The 17,427-nt window shown below is 37.4% G+C and overlaps 1 protein-coding gene across 2 annotated transcripts in view; it reads right to left on the bottom strand.

Moving 5' to 3' along the window:
* Positions 1-17,427, bottom strand: part of gpc5a (glypican 5a) — a 147,846-nt gene that overhangs the window by 65,024 nt on the left and 65,395 nt on the right. The gene's annotated exons all lie outside the window — the stretch shown is intronic.

Below are 17,427 nucleotides of genomic sequence, written 5' to 3'. Positions count from 1 at the left end.
GGGCCATATGGTGTCCATATAGACACTGACCTTATATAATTAAAAATCAATATGTACATCAACAATACATATCTGTGAAAACTGACTTGTAAAGAGGTGCTTATATATACCTATTCAGCTAGTTTTCTGTGACATTAAACGGTTCATTTATGCCATGGAAGCTCTGAATGCACCAGCAAGCATTAGGAAAGTGGTCGAAAAGCAAACAATATTAGCAAAAAAAATAATTTTCACTCTTTACCATGCAGAGCAGGCTCCAGGCCCAAACTGTAGGAGGCAAGGTAAAAAATAAATGCAAGTGGAGTTTTTTATTGTGGAAAGTCTGTCTGTCTCTATCTTCCTTATGAAAATATAAAATCTTTTGATTGATACCAGTTTTGGTAATTTCACCAATAAGATTTGGTACAAATATCCATCGTGCCCTGAGGATGAATCCTAATGATTAATTCAAATGGCTGTGGTGATCCCAGGACCTCTCCTACTTTCCACCATCAGGTCAAAATGTTACTTTGTTCAATACTTTAGTTTATGACCAAATACCTGAAAAACATTGCCATCAGCCTCAGCTGTACTTAGGGTTCAGTGCTAATTTGCTAATCACGCTAAACTTAAATAATGAACATGGTTAACACTGTACCTGCTAAACATCAGCATGTTAACATTGTCTTTGTAGGAGAATGTTAGCTGCTGATATTACTATTTATCTCAAAGCACTACTAGGTATCTATACTTACTCACTGTAGCGATTAAAAGAACAAAAATGCCAAAGCCTGGAGCTAAAGTACTAAAGAGAGCATACAAACTGTTTGATCAGGACAGATTTAGAAATGATTTGAAAGATGTGTTGGTCAGATGTATTATTAAAAAAACAAATCCTGATGAAGCACTGAAAAACTTTGTTGCCATTTTTTTGCTTTTAGTTGCAAACAGAGGTGTCAAGTAACGAAGTACAAATACTTCGTTACCTTACTTAAGTAGAAATTTTGGGTATCTATACTTTACTGGAGTCATTATTTTACAGCAGACTTTTTACTTCTACTCCTTACATTTTCACGCAATTATCGGTACTTTCTACTCCTTACATTTTAAAAATAGCCTCGTTACTCCTATTTCAGTTTGGCTTGTTTTCATTCCGGCTTGTCATTGTTCAAAAAAAACACACACACAAAAAAAAACCTATCCAGATAAATCGCGCCATCCGGAGAAAGTAAATTTGATTGTGGTTGGATGAGAACTATAAATATATACTATTCCGACACCCTATTGGTTTGTACGCGATCCATCGCACCTGCACAGACCAGGTGCTAATACGGCACCGGTGCCGTAACGACCATTATCTACCGGACCAAATAGCAACACGGATTTCAATGTCTTATTTAGGTGCCACTTAAATGCCTCGTCAGAGGGAAATGAAACATCGGCGCACTGGACGCTAGTTAACACTACACTCGACAGCAGGTAACGTTAGCCTACCGTTAGCTAGCAGCTGGAGTAAACACGGTTAAAATGCTGACAGCTAAACGGTGTAAAAGTGGGTCTGTATTTCACTGTAGAGGATTGTAACACCAGACTGTAGCTGCTGTTGTCTGAAAAACACAGAAGAGATGTGTCACCTTTTTCAGCCCTTCTGAGTTTGCACGTATGATTTTAATATAACATTATAGTCATTATGGCCTTTAGAAAAATGTTTATTGTGGAGGTGGGGTAGTGCACTATAGGCCCTTGTGGGGCGGGCTAAGCTTTTGTCCTTAATGGCATTTTTTCCCCCTTACATTACTTTTACTTTTATACTTTAAGTAATTTTGAAACCAGTACTTTTACACTTTTACTTGAGTAAAATGCTTGAGTTGATACTTCAACAGAAGTCTTTTCAAACCCTAGTATCTATACTTCTACTTTAGTAATGAATGTGACTACTTTTGACACCTCTGGTTGCAAAGCATACTCCAGTAAAGAAGTTTACTGTTAGAAGTGTCAGTACACCATGGTTAGATCAGGAATTAAAGGAATATATGGTGGAATGCAATTTAGCAAAATTAACAGCAATAAGTTCTGGTTATGAATCCGACTGGCAAATTTATTACAACTTAAGGAACTTTGTAACTACTTTAAATAGAAAGAAAAAGAACGTGTACTATAAAGCCAGGATTAATGATATTAAAAATGATAGTAAAAAAATGATTGAATATGTTAGCTTAATGGTAAAGAGCACCGAACAGACTGCATCTTTTTTGGAGACTGATGGAAATTTCCTTACCAAACCAGTGGAGACCACCTCAATAATTATTTCATAAATAAAAGTATTTAAGAAATAATATGAACTAAATAGATATTGAAATATCTTATTTATCAATAAAAGATCATGAGAGGCAAGTACTGTAATTACAAATTTGCTAGAGTAAATATTAGTATTGTATAAAATATGTTGAAAACTTGTAAAGATAAACCACCAGGTGTGGACGGCCTTGACGGTAAACTTCTTAAATTAGTTGCAGACCAACAGTAATTGCCCCTGTAATCTGTCATATTATCAACCAGAGTTAAGATAAATGTCTATGTCCTCAAGAATGGAAAATTGCTAAAATAACTCCATTGCCTAAAAATGCAAGATTACCATTCTCTGGGTCAAATAGTCATCCTATAAGTTTGTTGCCTGTGTTGAGTAAAATTATGGACAGTATAGTATGTGAGCAGATTACAGAATATTTTTCTTTAAATGATTTAACCACTGATTTTTAACATGCATATAGAAAGGGACACTCAACAGCAATATTATGGATGAAGAGCTATTTAACAAACAGGCAGCAACTAGTTTTTTTGTCTTTTTTTTAATAGTAGCTATGATGTTGGAGCGGTAAGCTGTGGAGTGCCCCAGGGAAGTTGTCTTGGGGCGTTATTATACACTATTTTTTACAAATGATTTACCACTTGTTTTAAATTAAGTCAGTATATCGATGTATGCAGATGATTCAACTATCTATATGTCGTCACCTACATCTTATGAGTTAAACATAACCCTATCACAGAAGCAGAAATTGGTGGTTGAATGGACAAAGAAAAATAAGCTACGTTTGTAGTTCTTGTTCTATGTTTCAAAGATGAAATGCATGATATTAGGATCATACACTTCATAATTAACCTGAGCTGAAGCTTTGTATAAATTATTTATTTGTTGAACAAGTCCAAGAGACCAAACTTCTAGGAGTTATTTTAGATAGCAAATGATTATGGACAAAACATATAAATATTATGGTTGTTAAAATGGAAGTGGTATTTCTGTTGTTAAACATGTGCCCCATGTTTGTCACAAAGCTCAACCAAAGTGGTACTGTAATTCAAGCTTTAATATTGTCTAATCTTGACTATTGCTCAGCAGTATGGTCTAACGTAACTCAAGAAAATATAACAAAATTGCAAATGGTACAAAATAGAGCAGCGCGTATAGCGCTTAGGTGTGTATATAGAACAAATGTTGCAATGCACAAATGTTTAGGTTATCTGTAAAAAAAATAAATTAAAAAAATAGTCTATTCATTATTGTTTTTTTCTAGGAATATTCTTGTAACAAAGAAACCATCTATTTTGTATAATAATTTATCTTTTAGTTTAGATAGACATGACTATGCGACTAGACATGCCACAAGAGGTAACTTTATTTTACCAAAAGCAAAGACGAATACTATTAAATGAATGGTCATGTATAGAGCAATGCAAGAATGGAATGTGCTACCTGAACAAATTACACAAGAAAGCAGTAAACATTTGATGAAACTAAAAGTTTAGTTAAGAAATATCTATTGATCAGAAATGTTAAGTAGACACAGAAACTACATTGGTTGACGTTCAACAAAATATGAATGTGTGTTCAATTGTGAGAAGTGTCCTGAGAGGGTGAAACAGATGCTATGTGATGATAGCATGTTGGTGTAACTGTCTTAAAAATGTTTAAACATGAATGTATACAATGCCCTATAACTGCACTGGTGGAGCTGTCCTGTCTATGTGTCTGCCTTTGTCTTATCTGTGTATTTTGTCATTATCATACGAGTTGTGTTATGAAATGATATTGTGTGTGTTTAGTTTTTGTCTTATAATTTCCTATTCTGTATTGTTTACGATGTATTGTAATGTGCGCATTAGGGATGTCACGAGAACAGATACTGTGCCGGTACTCATTTTTCCAGGTACCGGGGGATGCAATCCTTCCTGACCTGACGGGTGCAGTATATACGCCTAACGTTAAAAATGTTCTAGACTGCCGCTAAATGCTGAGGAAGAACACCGACCAGCATGGAAAAACAGCAAATAGCCCTTTTATATATGTCTATGGAGCTAATGAGGATCCTAAACAAACAAACTACTTACTGTGCTCAGGTACAGCCTCACAGAGATGCTAGTGTGGCTGCAGACTTGAAATCTCCCATTTGCTACTTTTGAGTGATATATCTTGTTATATTTACACGCATTCTTGTCTTCCCCGTCTTTGGTAACCTCCGATCTCCAACTCAAAAACAAGCCCTGGCCTCCTGAGATATTTTATAAATTTCTAATTCACTACTGTACACATCACAAACTTCCTCCTCAAGAAATCACAACAAAGACTGTAAGGTGTCTGAAAAGATTCCGCATGGTAACCAAGGCTTGGCTTAACTTTCATCGTTGCACTATAGAGACAATATTTTGACAGGTTGCATCACAGTATCTGCTTTGGCAGTTTTGACTGCACAGGACTGGAAACTGAAGCAAAACACTAAAAAAGCCAGCATAAAAAATGTACTGGCACAGACCTACTACAGCTCTATGATATCTTCATTAAGCCACTGCACAAGGTAAGCCTAAAGCATCATCAAGGACACCAGTCATCCAGCCCACACACTATTTTCACTCCTGTCTTCTGAAAAACGCTGCCGGAGCATTAAATCACGCACCACCCATTTCAGAGACAGTTTCTTCCCACAGGTAGTCAAAATAAAGAATAGTACCTCCCCCCCAGCCCTTTTTTATTTGGTATTTTCTTAGCTATCACTTGCGTATACTATCCATTGTTTTTCTTATTTCTTTTCCAAGGTTGAGAACGCCACAGTGCAACAATTGAATTTATTTATTAACACAGATGAACTTAATATTGGCATCTGCAATAAACAAACTGAATCAGGTAAAAGTAAAATATAAGTGTAATTCAACTCTATATCATGTATTTTGGCTGCAAATGCACTTGTTTGACCTCTATATACCAGCATTAAAAATAATGAACCACACAATTGTTTCAGCATTTCTATCACACATAGAAAATCACATTGTACTCTTTTGTAAAATCTCATTTAATGCTTAAAATTTTCACTCAGCTGTCAACTCCAATTTGTGACCTTAAGCCATTAAGGTATGTAGCTGCATCTACAGTAATGGAACAAGCTGATCTTGTATGCTGCATCTTGTAAATGTAAGTGCATCATCACCATATGTATCCTGCCTATATAAGTATTTCCCACCACAGATGAAGGTTAGTCTAGTCGAGAATAGCCAGGAATATAAAATGTGTCTGTTACTAGTAATGGCATACATATCTAGTCAATTAAAATGTACGGAGCAGATAATGTCTTGGGTACATTTCCTAAAGAGGTGCAGGGTGTCATGTGGCAAAACGAATCACACCTTCAGAGATCCAAGAGATGAATAAAGCCGTGTGTGGATTTTTAAGCTCATCAATATTCTCTTTGAACACACTCCACTATGTGTAAATAGAGGGTGGAGGAAAGATATTACAATGATCATATTTGCCAGTCAGAGGAGAAAAGTGTCAGGATGTGAGTCGGCTCCCAGGACACACACTGTCATTTTACATCTTCCTCACTGCAGTAGCAGCCCTGACAGGGTGTTGATCCAGACCAAGTACAGCAGCAGTAAAGCAGGCCAGTGAGTGAGAGTGATATTATAATTTAAGTAATTATCAAATTAACCTACTACGACTCAACATTTGTAAAAAAAACAGTAACCAACAATGTTGTGTGACCCTACTAGCACATAAAGCCTGATGTAGCTTATTCCTCTATATAACAGTAGTTTATAGTTTATTTTGAGACAATCCCACATACACCGTCCTGCTGCCTTTAATATTTGCTCAAGCACCAGATGTGTATTATTCCACGGTTAAAAATAGTCCCCAACAAATACATGATTTACTCCTGTTTTAAAAACTACAGTGCCTTGCTGTTAAAGGTTATCACGTAAGCATACACTGTACAATTTGAGCCTGTTTCTGACCCAATTTTTGATCAAGGGTGAAGTCAGAAAGTATTGAGACGTGATGTAAAGTAATTCCAGCCTTATCCATTAACCATGATCACCACGTTCCCGAACCATTACCAAGTATTTTCAATAACCTCAACAGTAGGCTAGCTATACTTTAGTTGTTATGAGTGTACACGATACAAAAGAAAACATGACAGTGAACATTTAAATACACAGAAATACGTAACAGTGAACATAGTGGGTACGTTCACTGTCAGCACTTCTCACCAAAAAATATTACTGTGAACATTATGTCATCATCATCATCATCATCATCATGTGAATTGTATTGGCAACTACAAGGCAAACTACATATGAATGTAATTATTTGTAGAAGAACGTTATAATTTTAATGTATGTATTATTCAAATGTGATTTTGCAGAACTTGAATGCTGCAACTTGTGACCAATTACACAAAGAGGATTATGCTGCTGTTGCTGCTTAAACTGGGTTTTAATCATGGATAAGCACATGGAATGATTCAAGATAAAGTTGTTATCGACAGGTATGCAGCTTAGCTGGATTTGTATTTGAATGTTTTTTTGTCTGTGCTTACCTCATGGGTATAATGAACGACACAATGAGTTTAGGTTAAAAAAAAAAAAACTAATTATTATATTGCAGGTTTTGGGATTTACCTCTAATTAAGACTTGCTTGAACAGCCCTGACATATCTGACTTTACAGATTTCTTGCTGGATGCCAACATTATTTAGTCAAACTAACTGAATTTGTAGGTCATGTTCAGCGCGCGTGGTGTGTTAAATATTAAATATTCTTTAAGATAACAGAGTGATAATTATAACCAACACTGTCTTTCCTCGTTAACTGGACTTCTATAACAGTCAAACACTATGATGTGGTATGCCCATTTAGGAGCACAACAAATAAAATGTGAATATATTCTCAGTGTTAACCCTTTGGACTAAGAGGAGAGGGGACATGAATAATTCATAAGAAAAACTGCTGGTCAACCACCACATCAATGACTGGTAAATAATTCAGCCCGCAGACGGGGTGAGAAGCTGCTTGCTCCTGATTTTGATTGAGAGACACAGGGACAGGGCCTACTTATAGATTCTTGATGGGTTTAACCACATCAAGAGGAGAGGACAGGCAAGGAGGAGAGGAGCCAACAAATAATTCATAGGAAAGAGCTGCTGATGAGCAAGATGATGAAATCTAGAGTTTGTACACTCAGATCGCATGATGAATTTGTCAATAGCTGCACTGCTGTTTTGTGTTTTCCTGCAGCCTCGGCTGTGGAATAGTAATGATACATTTCCATTTGGTTCTGGGGAACCTGGGAGTGGTTTCTGCACTTCAAGGTCAGGAGCAAATAAATGGAAATAGTGAAAACATTTCTGATATGTAGATGAAAAACATGGAAATCAACATTTGCATGGACACATCATTCTTATCCCCATAAAAATGCCCAACAGCAGCGTCTTCAAAGGTAATAGAATTTCACCTTTTGCCTTCATCTATAACATATTTCAGTGTACACTTTCTCTTTGGCCATTGAAACAGGCAACCTGCTGTTCATGCACACATGCACATGTACTTTAAGGTAAGTTGCATCATATTAATGAGGTGCACCAATACCATAGTGATTTATAGAAGTAATGTGGTGTACACCCAACAGTGCACACAGTCACTCATGTGTACAATTGAAAGAGTGTGTGCACTGGCATATGTAATTGATGTGTTTGCCTGCAATAAACTGAGCTGCCATTAACACCAACACAGAAACACATGCACACTCTATAACACACCCTATACCCCCCCCCCCCCCCCCCCCCCCCCCCCCCCCACCCCCCCTTGCATCGGGTATTCATCTAAATTCAATTAATTTAAATTTCAAAAAAATCACCATTTTACACTGGCTGCATTTTAAATCTGAACATGACGCACATATCCTACTTAAGCCCCAATTTCCATCTTTAACAGCCACATTGTCAGTGAATTACATGATTACTACTTCCTGTTGTGTACTCTGTTCAGCTTGCTGTGTGCCTCATAACATGTCTGATCAAGACCTTGAAGACGAATTGATGTTAAAAAAACAATTCAGGTCATACACGTGCTGACACTTGTGCCATACTTCACCAGCTAATGAGATGCCAATCGGAACTATTTGCAAATCAAGTCCCAATGAGATGATAATGCAAACTAGACTCAAGGACTGCGAACACACAAGCTGTTAAATGAAGAGTACCAGATGTAGAACAGAAAGGTCTGCAATTCTTAGACACATCACTTTCACCTTGCTCTTTGTCAACTTCTATCAGAAAATGTCATTTCTATACTTTTTCTGACTCTTAAAAGACTATACAGTACACTTCAGAGTTTACATGAACCATGTTAGATGTCATGCTGATTAATTAGCTCTCTTAAAAGCATTCCCTGCTTCAGAAAGCCTGTACTCAATAGCATGAGTATAATAATAATACTTATGACAGCAGGGTTTCTATGTCTGAGGCACTCTGTCTAATAAGATGATTTTATTGAAAGAAAAATAACAGTCCATATTAATATGTCCACATATTAAAGCGAAAACAAGGGTGCTTGCCATTGCCTTCTGAAATGCTGCTAATGGCTGTTTCTTTTTTGTATTTTATGTAGTTTTTCATATAGTATACAAATCACACAGCCACACATTGACAGTACATGACTGTACATGACAGACATCTAAAAACTAGATTAAACAGACAATAACAGAAATGAAGATGTAACAATTAAAATAAATAAAAATAACTACTGAGAATAAAGAAGATAATAATGTGGTTATCGTTAATCAAAATACAATGTTTTTTTTTTCAAAACAGTCAGTCAATCATGTGAGATGAGAGATTCTCCATGTAGTTGATAAAAGGTTGCCATAATTTATAGAGAACAAGGTATCTTATTCCTTAGTGAGTAAGTTATCTTTTCCAACGGTATGCAACTGTTCACTTCTGAGAGCAACATTCCAACTGGCAATAGGACATCAAACTTCCATTTCGTTAAAATATTTTTTTTAGCAATGGGCATTAGGATTCCTGTGCTTGATGGAATAACTATGTGTTAGAATTTGAGAGGTTGCCCAAAGGGTATTTCTCAGGATCCGATGGGAAGTAACTCCATGTATTGTGGATAACATGTCACAGATCCCCTGCCAAAAGTCTTGTAGTTTACTATATTGTCAAGTATCATGAAGAAAAGTGCCCTCAACTAGGCCACATCTAAAACAAAGGGATGAGAGACTGGGTTTAAACTTATGTAGCTTGGAAGGGGTGATATACGTCTGATGCAAAAGAAAATTCGAATTGAATCAACCTATATCTTTAATTTAATGTACACATTTGTATTGTGAATAACTTGATGACTTTTGATGAGTTCCTGAACTCGTCCAGAACTGAACTATGGTAAGACTCCAGGGTGAAAATAATGGGGAAAAAAAACAGACCAGAAAGTCCACTTTATGAGCCCTTTAACCCCCAATTCCATGAGACCTGCTAATGATCTTACATTCCAGAAGAGTAACAACTGCATCAGAGGACACAACTGGAGATCTTAATCTAGAACCAAAGAAACTGACTTTTTGCATTTAAAGGAAAATGTACACTACCGGTCAAAAGTTTTGGGTCACTTAGAAATCCATTCCACTCCATTATAGACAGAATAGCAGCTGATCTGAGTGGGTGGCTGATCTTTAATGCAATATCTACATTGCCCATTATCAGCAACCATTCATCCAATGTTCCAAAGGCACATTGTTTACTAATCTGATATAATTTTGAAAGACTAACTGAGAAAACATTATTAAACATATGTAAGCACATAATGTAATCTGAAAACTGCTGCCCTGGTTAAAAAAAACAATGCAACTGATCTCAGCTGGTATTCTGTCTATAATGGAGTGGAACGGAAATTTCTAAGTGACCCTAAACTTTTGACCGGTAGTATATATGTTGATTATACACATGCCTGATGATTTTTACATTTATTTATGTAATAGTCTGTATTCCTTATAGTTAAATACATTCTTCATTTATAAATAACTAGATTTTAGTTTGAAGTATATTATGCCACTGTGCACCGAGTTATGGACTTGTAGTACACCTTCAGATTATGAGCTTGATCAACTTGGGGCCTTTCTCATTTCCCAAATTCCTCGATCCTCCGATTTGTGACCTGGAAATCATTCTCAGCGCGCCATGTTGAAGGAAGTCCCAATTCCTAAATTGCACAATGAGGAGTGAGGATCGAGCATCGAGGAGGCTCCTTGGAGGAGTTCTAATCGAGGATACACTGATGTATCCTCTGCGGAAGTCTTTTCACCCGTGGCATGTAAACAAAGAGGTGTGAGAGAGCAAGAGGAGGCGAGAGAGAGGAAAAAGGGGCGAGAGCGGCAATATCCGCGGCCCCGTGGTTAATCTAACGGATCGGGCTTGTCGGATCATACAAATTAACATTCTGATTAATAGTGGGTGGGTGAAATAATACACAAGAAAAATATTATTAACGTTCTCTAAAATCTGAACATAGCAGAGGTGCTGTCAGACAGACAGCTTCATTTGAAAGTGACATTACTGCGTGCATTGGAAACGTTTACAAGGAGCCTCTCTAATCATTAAAGTACATCGTTCCAGAAAACACACTCATACATTAATACAATACATAATTTAAAAAGCAATAGAGCCTGCAGGGACTGCTGAGGGCCAGTTAAATCTCCATGCGGGTCTCTAAATTGGAGAAAATAATTCATTCAGGTGGGTGCAGGGTGGATGATCAGCTTACAGGCGGATTCGGGTGAAGAGCTGATCCACGCATTAATAATAGATAGTGCATTTGTGTGTGTTTGTGTGTATATAATATACTGTAGCCTATATAGTATTTGTATAGTTCTTTTTATAGAAACATTTGTAGTGTTTACACTAAAATAGCCTATAAAGGCTATACTGTGTATGTAGGCTATTATAAATATATATGTGTGTTAAATACAACAAATAAAAATGTATGACCCCTCTACATTCTTATCACATTTTTGCCACGTTGTGAATTGAATTCAAAGTAAATATAGAAGTTGTCGTGAACATTTCTGCTCCTCTGACAGAGAACATGGGGATGCACTAGGCCTGCAGCGACGCGTCGACGTCAAAATTACGTCGACGTCGTATTTTTGCGTCGACGCTTCGCCACACACACATGTGGGAGACCAAAACATTGCAGGAAACAGCAACCTCCTCACAGAATTCCCAACAAAGCCCTGCAAAAAGCCCCATGAAAAGAAGTCCTAAAAAAACAGCTCGCCCTTAATCATCGAGGGTATGGGAATACTTAAAATATAGTCCCAAGTACTAACGTTAGCTAAATTAATTTCATGTTTGTGTAGTGTGTTGTGTAGCCTGCGCACTTAGGTGGTGCTAGCTAACTATCTTAGCTCTCCGTGCAGTTTGTTCGTGCTAGGTTAGTAGCTAACGTTAACGTTAGCTAGCTACTGGCGCCTAGACAGCTGTGTTTAGCTAACGTTAGTTATCATCTAATGTTGGCTTGAATGGTAGCTAGCTTACGGCTGCAGAACACAGATATCTATAGTAGCTAACGTTAGCTAACGTGAACGTTAGCTACTAACCTAGCACGAACAAACTGCACAGAGAGCTAAGATGCGTTGGTTAGCCTAGCACCACCAAAGTGCACAGCTGCATTAGCATGTAAACCTACAGAATAGCAGTTAAGAGAGTCAGTTTGATTATGCATCAGGTTTTATGTTGGGACTGTTATGTTGTGTTAAACAATCCAAGGAATGTCTGTACTGTGCACTGCACAGTGTTTTTCTTTTTTGCACTACAACTTGATTTTTTTGAACAAGAGAGTTATGTTGGTACTGTAAAAGAGTAAACAGGCTGGCCTTTCATTTTGTATAACAGTAAAATAATTATTTTATTTTGTGTAAAGCAGAAGATTTTTTGCTGTGCAAAATTGTTTAATAAAATATATTATTAAGAATTTTTTGGTATTTATTAGATACATTATGGTTTTTATTAATCGAGCAACAGAAAAATAATCGTTATATTAATCGTCCAATTAGTCGTTAGATTAGTCGACTAATCGATAAAATAATCGCCCGATTAATCGTTTAATAAATAATCGTTTACCCCCAGCTCTAGGATGCACACACTGGGAATTGGGAAAGGGCTTTGCTCTATTGTTTTTTCTCTCTTATGAGAGTGGTGCCTTGGCAATGGCAGAGAAGATTTGGCAAATTTTTCATGGGAGCAACGCACATACTCAGCGATCACCGGTCAGTGTGCATCGGATCAGGGGGCTACCTTAGTCTCGCTTACGGGCTTCCATCTGGTGTGAATTTGCAGTATTACAACAACATCACACACAGTCATTATCTGCACAAACACATTAGCTTGTACTAACTACAAATACTGTTGTTCAGTCATCATGGAACGATATGATGCATCACTCCCTCTAGTGTCCTACCCGGACTCTGATCTCCTCAGTCGACGACGTTGGCGCCATGCCCAGATATTGTCTGATTATTTCTGGAAACATTACATCAAATCCCTCCTACCATCACTTCAAACATGGCACAAATGGCAACGGGACAAACCGGATCCACAATTAAACTCCCTTGTGATGATTGTTGACTCCCAGCTACCAAGAGCTCTTTGGCCTGTAGGAAAAGTGACCTGCCTCCTACCAAGCAAAGATGGCCACATCAGGACAGCTGAAGTTGCTCTGACAGAAAAGCCCTATGTCCCACCAGTAGCTCATCTGGTCTCACTTAACTGGCCTACCTGTACACAGTTCATTTTTGTTTGGTCTGTTATCACATTTCTCACTAGAAATCTGGAAAATTTTACTTTTTTTTATAATTTTATTTGTAAAGCTCAGTGATATTGGAACGAATTCTGAAATGCTTTTGAATACTGTGTTTCAAATCCGCAAGAGCGATTGGGATAAAACAAACTGATAAATTATTTTGCAAATCAGTGCATTATGTAACTGATACAAGGCTTACAAGTAGCACAACAAAGCCCTTCCCTTTGAGAAGCAGTTAGACCCAGTGAAGGAGTGTAATCAGGCTTGAGTGTACTCAAGATGTTGCTACAATTAATTTTTGGTTAATTGCATCTTTGCAACCCAAACAAAACCGTGAAATAGCTTACAGCAAGGAACAACTCATTGAACACAAGATCTGGATGGTTACCATCATGACTACATACAAAACAGACAAGGTTCACTATTTACCCTGCTGAACAGGCACACTATCTTTTTTTTTTATTTTGTCTGCATGTGCTAGAGACAGTGCTGGCACAGACCATGAGGATTTGGCAATCAACATTTGTGCAAAAGGGCAAATGTTGAATTTCAACGCAAGTTTTGAGGGCTCTTCTTTTCACAGAAACTGCTTTTTGAACACTACTGAAGGTAGCCATCACATCTCAACCCATCACTTCTGGACAAGGTTTTAAATTGGTTACATTCAGACTCAACAAGCAAAATAAAACGAAAAGAATAGCATCAAAATCTTGAAGCTGGATTACAATTGTGATCTGGTTACCAGTGTCTGCAAATGTTGTCTTAAATCAATGAAGATGGATTTGGTGCCCTTAAAGAGCTCCCTGGACCAAGAGATTTAAAATTGTTCATTTAGAAATGATTACTACTACAATGATTACATACAAGTTACAAACACTAATCGCTCAGTGTTTCAAGTGATGTGGGAAATTATTATAAAACAGGTTTTGGGAGATTCTTGTTCATTATAATTACTCATATATTCACACCTAACCTAACCTTGTTATGGGGTGGTGGATTACGGAAATGGGTTGTTGACTTACTTAAAACGTAAATAAATAAACAAAAGGGTTTGGTACGTGTAAAATTAGAGATGTCTTGTTGTGTATATTGGTTATCCTGTTGTAAAAATATGATATATAAAGAAATGAGTAAAGTGAATGAGGGGTTGGAAACATTACAAGCTTCGGCTTCATCCTATATGTATGTATATATATATATATATATATATATATATATATATATATATATATATTTATTAAATTAATAATTAATGAATAACACATGCACTTATTGAAAGACCATCTGTTTGACAGCTAAAAACCAGACTCCTGTGTTGCATTTTATTGTGTTTAATTAACAGAAACACCACCTCACAATACCTCAGAGATTTTATCTGGGGATTTTATCTGTGGGACTAATTAGCATCTTTTGTTTGTTATTATTTAGGTGGGGGACTTTTGTATTTCTAACTGTGGTTGATGAAGAGTGTCAAACGTGGGTAAAATAGTTAGCTTTGTTTGCATTGTTGAGCTCTATAAGAAGCATCAGGCTGGTCGGAAATTTCAGGGATTTTGTAGAGCTGCATTAGAAATGATGATGCCAACGAGGTTATCATACTCATGCTAAAATTTGTGTTTCATAGCTGGATAATTGTCAGGACTCTAATGAGAGTATTTTTTTAGAAGGTAGCTGAATCTGTGAGGGTGTGAAATGATTTCACTCTTGGTGAAATTTCATTAGCACCCCAGGTCTAAAAAACGCAAAAAAAAAAGTCAACTACCATGTTCACCACCATAGTTTAGCGTGCTAGCATGCTATTTGCCAATGAGCATTAAACACAAAGTACAGCTGAGGATGATGAGAATGTCATTCGTTTTGCAGGTATTCGTTCATATACTAAAGTATTGGACAATGGACGTGAATGTGTACTTTTCATGGCAATCCAAAATCGCAAAATGTAAATAGATAAGTGAAAACTTTGACCTGCTAGAACAGGTCAACAGCTCAACAGCTATGGACTGCCATGACATTTTACAGAGACATTAGATTTTGGTGAACCCTGACTTTACATCTAGTGCCACCAAAGTCTAATGTCTCTGAAATATCTCAAGAGCTATGGATTGCCATTACATTTTACAGTCTGGATCAAAGTGGTGGATACACTTACAAACCAACCGACTGGCATTGCCGTGAGCAGGCCTGTGAGCCACTGATCGCTCCGTAAATCTCTGCACCCCAATAATGGCTCTTGCAACATATGGCAATCTGACAATGGCTTTGGAGACATTAGTTTGTTTTCACACAAACCTACTGAGAGGTGGAATCATGAAAGGCTTAATAAACAATCTCTATTTTATTTCCCAGTAAACTTTGAAGAAAGTCACAACTTTTTGACAGAAATTGAGCATCTGTTCTGTCATTGTCTTTGAATTGATCCAGGGACTTAGAACTTCAAAAATTGGTTGCCGATTAAAGGATCCAGCAAGCTGTTGTGTTAGAGAGGAAGTCACGGCAGTTTATGATGATCAGCTAAGAATCGCGCCTTCATCGAGGTGGTACTGCAGTGGAAGGAAAAGTACTCACACGAAGACTAAGTGGAGTCGAGTCGAGCCAAACAATACAGTGGAAATGAGCATTAGTTTCTTCACACACCAGAGAAGTGAGTAAACTGATACTGAGCCACATATCAAGTGTTGTGCCTAATTGTCACTCTTCATCACTGCTTGTGACGGCACTAACAAGTTTATACAATGCCTCAGTTTGAAAACACAGCAAAGCAAGTGTAAGGAATAGTTTCTGCTTCAGCTAAAAATGTAACTTCAAGAAGGAAAAAGGAAAAATAAGAATCAAAGATAAGAAAACAGAAAGAAAAGACACCATGAACATTCAAATGATGATAACTGACTATGTTTAGCTGTTGCATTTACAATTATTACTGATGTAAACAAGTATTTCACAGTGTCAGTAAACATTAAGAAAATTACATTTACTTGTCATATAATAGTCCATGTCTCAAAATAACAGTAGTTCAAACTGGGAAAGGAAGCAGGACCAATCCTCCAGTAGTGTATTGTGTAATATTGTATATAAAGTGTCTAAAATCTATGTTTTTTTTGTGAAGGTGCTCACTCCTTGTGATGAACAACAGAGAATTGTCACACAGCTCTACCTCGCCACTCTATGAAGTGTTTTAGCACCTTTCAGCTGTTTTCCGGCCGTAACTTGACCGTTTTGGTTTACTCACCACTCTCATCAACCTCCTTGCAGACACAGCAGGCTTGACCAGGAATTGTGTCTGCTAAAAACAACTCCAAATTAATGATAATGTTGCTCCGTAACTGCTGGATGTGTAAACAAGCAACGGTTTGCTAAGAAGTTGACCGTATCAACCTAAAAGGGGTTGTGTTCATAGCTTGTTTTTGCTGCCCTCATTTATTGAAGGTTTAAGGAACCAATTTGTGCAAAGTTAAATATACAATTGTGCAACATATACGGTGTTTGGTGTTTTAAGCTCCCAACGTCACCTTCCAGGCAGCGCAGCAATGGTTATGTTTAGGGTTAAGGTCAGGGTTAGCTGCCTGGAAGGCTACGTTGGAGGCTTAAAACACAATCGAGCAACATATACATGTTTCTACAAGGGATCAATCAGATAATCACTGACTATTGATTGGTTATTAAATCGGGGAAAACCAAACACTGAGTATGTAAGGACAGGAGGAACAGCTCGCAAGCTAATGATGCTGATGACCTTTTTCTTTATTAAAATATACAGTTAGCAGATAAGGGGATGAAAAAAACAAAAAGATCTGTGAAAGATATTGGGTGAAATGTGTAAAACAGAGGGTAAGTTACACTCACTGAAGTACTTCCTTTCAAAAGATTATTAATGATCACATACTCTCTGCTGCTCTGACGGTCAAGATCTGTTTCATAGTTACAGTAAATCACGTGCAGCAGATAAACAATTTGTTAGTGTTCAAGCTCATAACCTCCTCATTTTCCCGTAGGTAAAAATTCACAGAACCACAAGTACGTACAAAGAAGCACATTTAAGACGCAGATGGCAAAAACACACACAGAGAGAAAGACATATACATAATAAATGTCAACGAAGCAGATCAGGCGCTCTCAAATGGTTATGATATAGATTTATGTGTACTGACATCCCACAGATGGTGTGAATTAGTGAGGGAGAGGGTGCCAGCACGAGGTCAAGAGAGATGACCTGGCCTTCAGCCTGCCACTTGGGAAACCAAAGCAACAGACATGTGAAGCTGCTGCTGCTGCTGCTGCAGTGCAACAACCCAGAGGCTGCTGCAGCAGCTGTTATTGAAGCTA

Source organism: Sander lucioperca, chromosome 3 (assembly GCF_008315115.2).
Source record: "Sander lucioperca isolate FBNREF2018 chromosome 3, SLUC_FBN_1.2, whole genome shotgun sequence".
NCBI classification, from domain to species: Eukaryota; Metazoa; Chordata; class Actinopteri; order Perciformes; family Percidae; genus Sander; species Sander lucioperca.
Note: the sequence above shows the minus strand (reverse complement) of the source record. Positions and strands in the feature narration are given on the sequence as shown.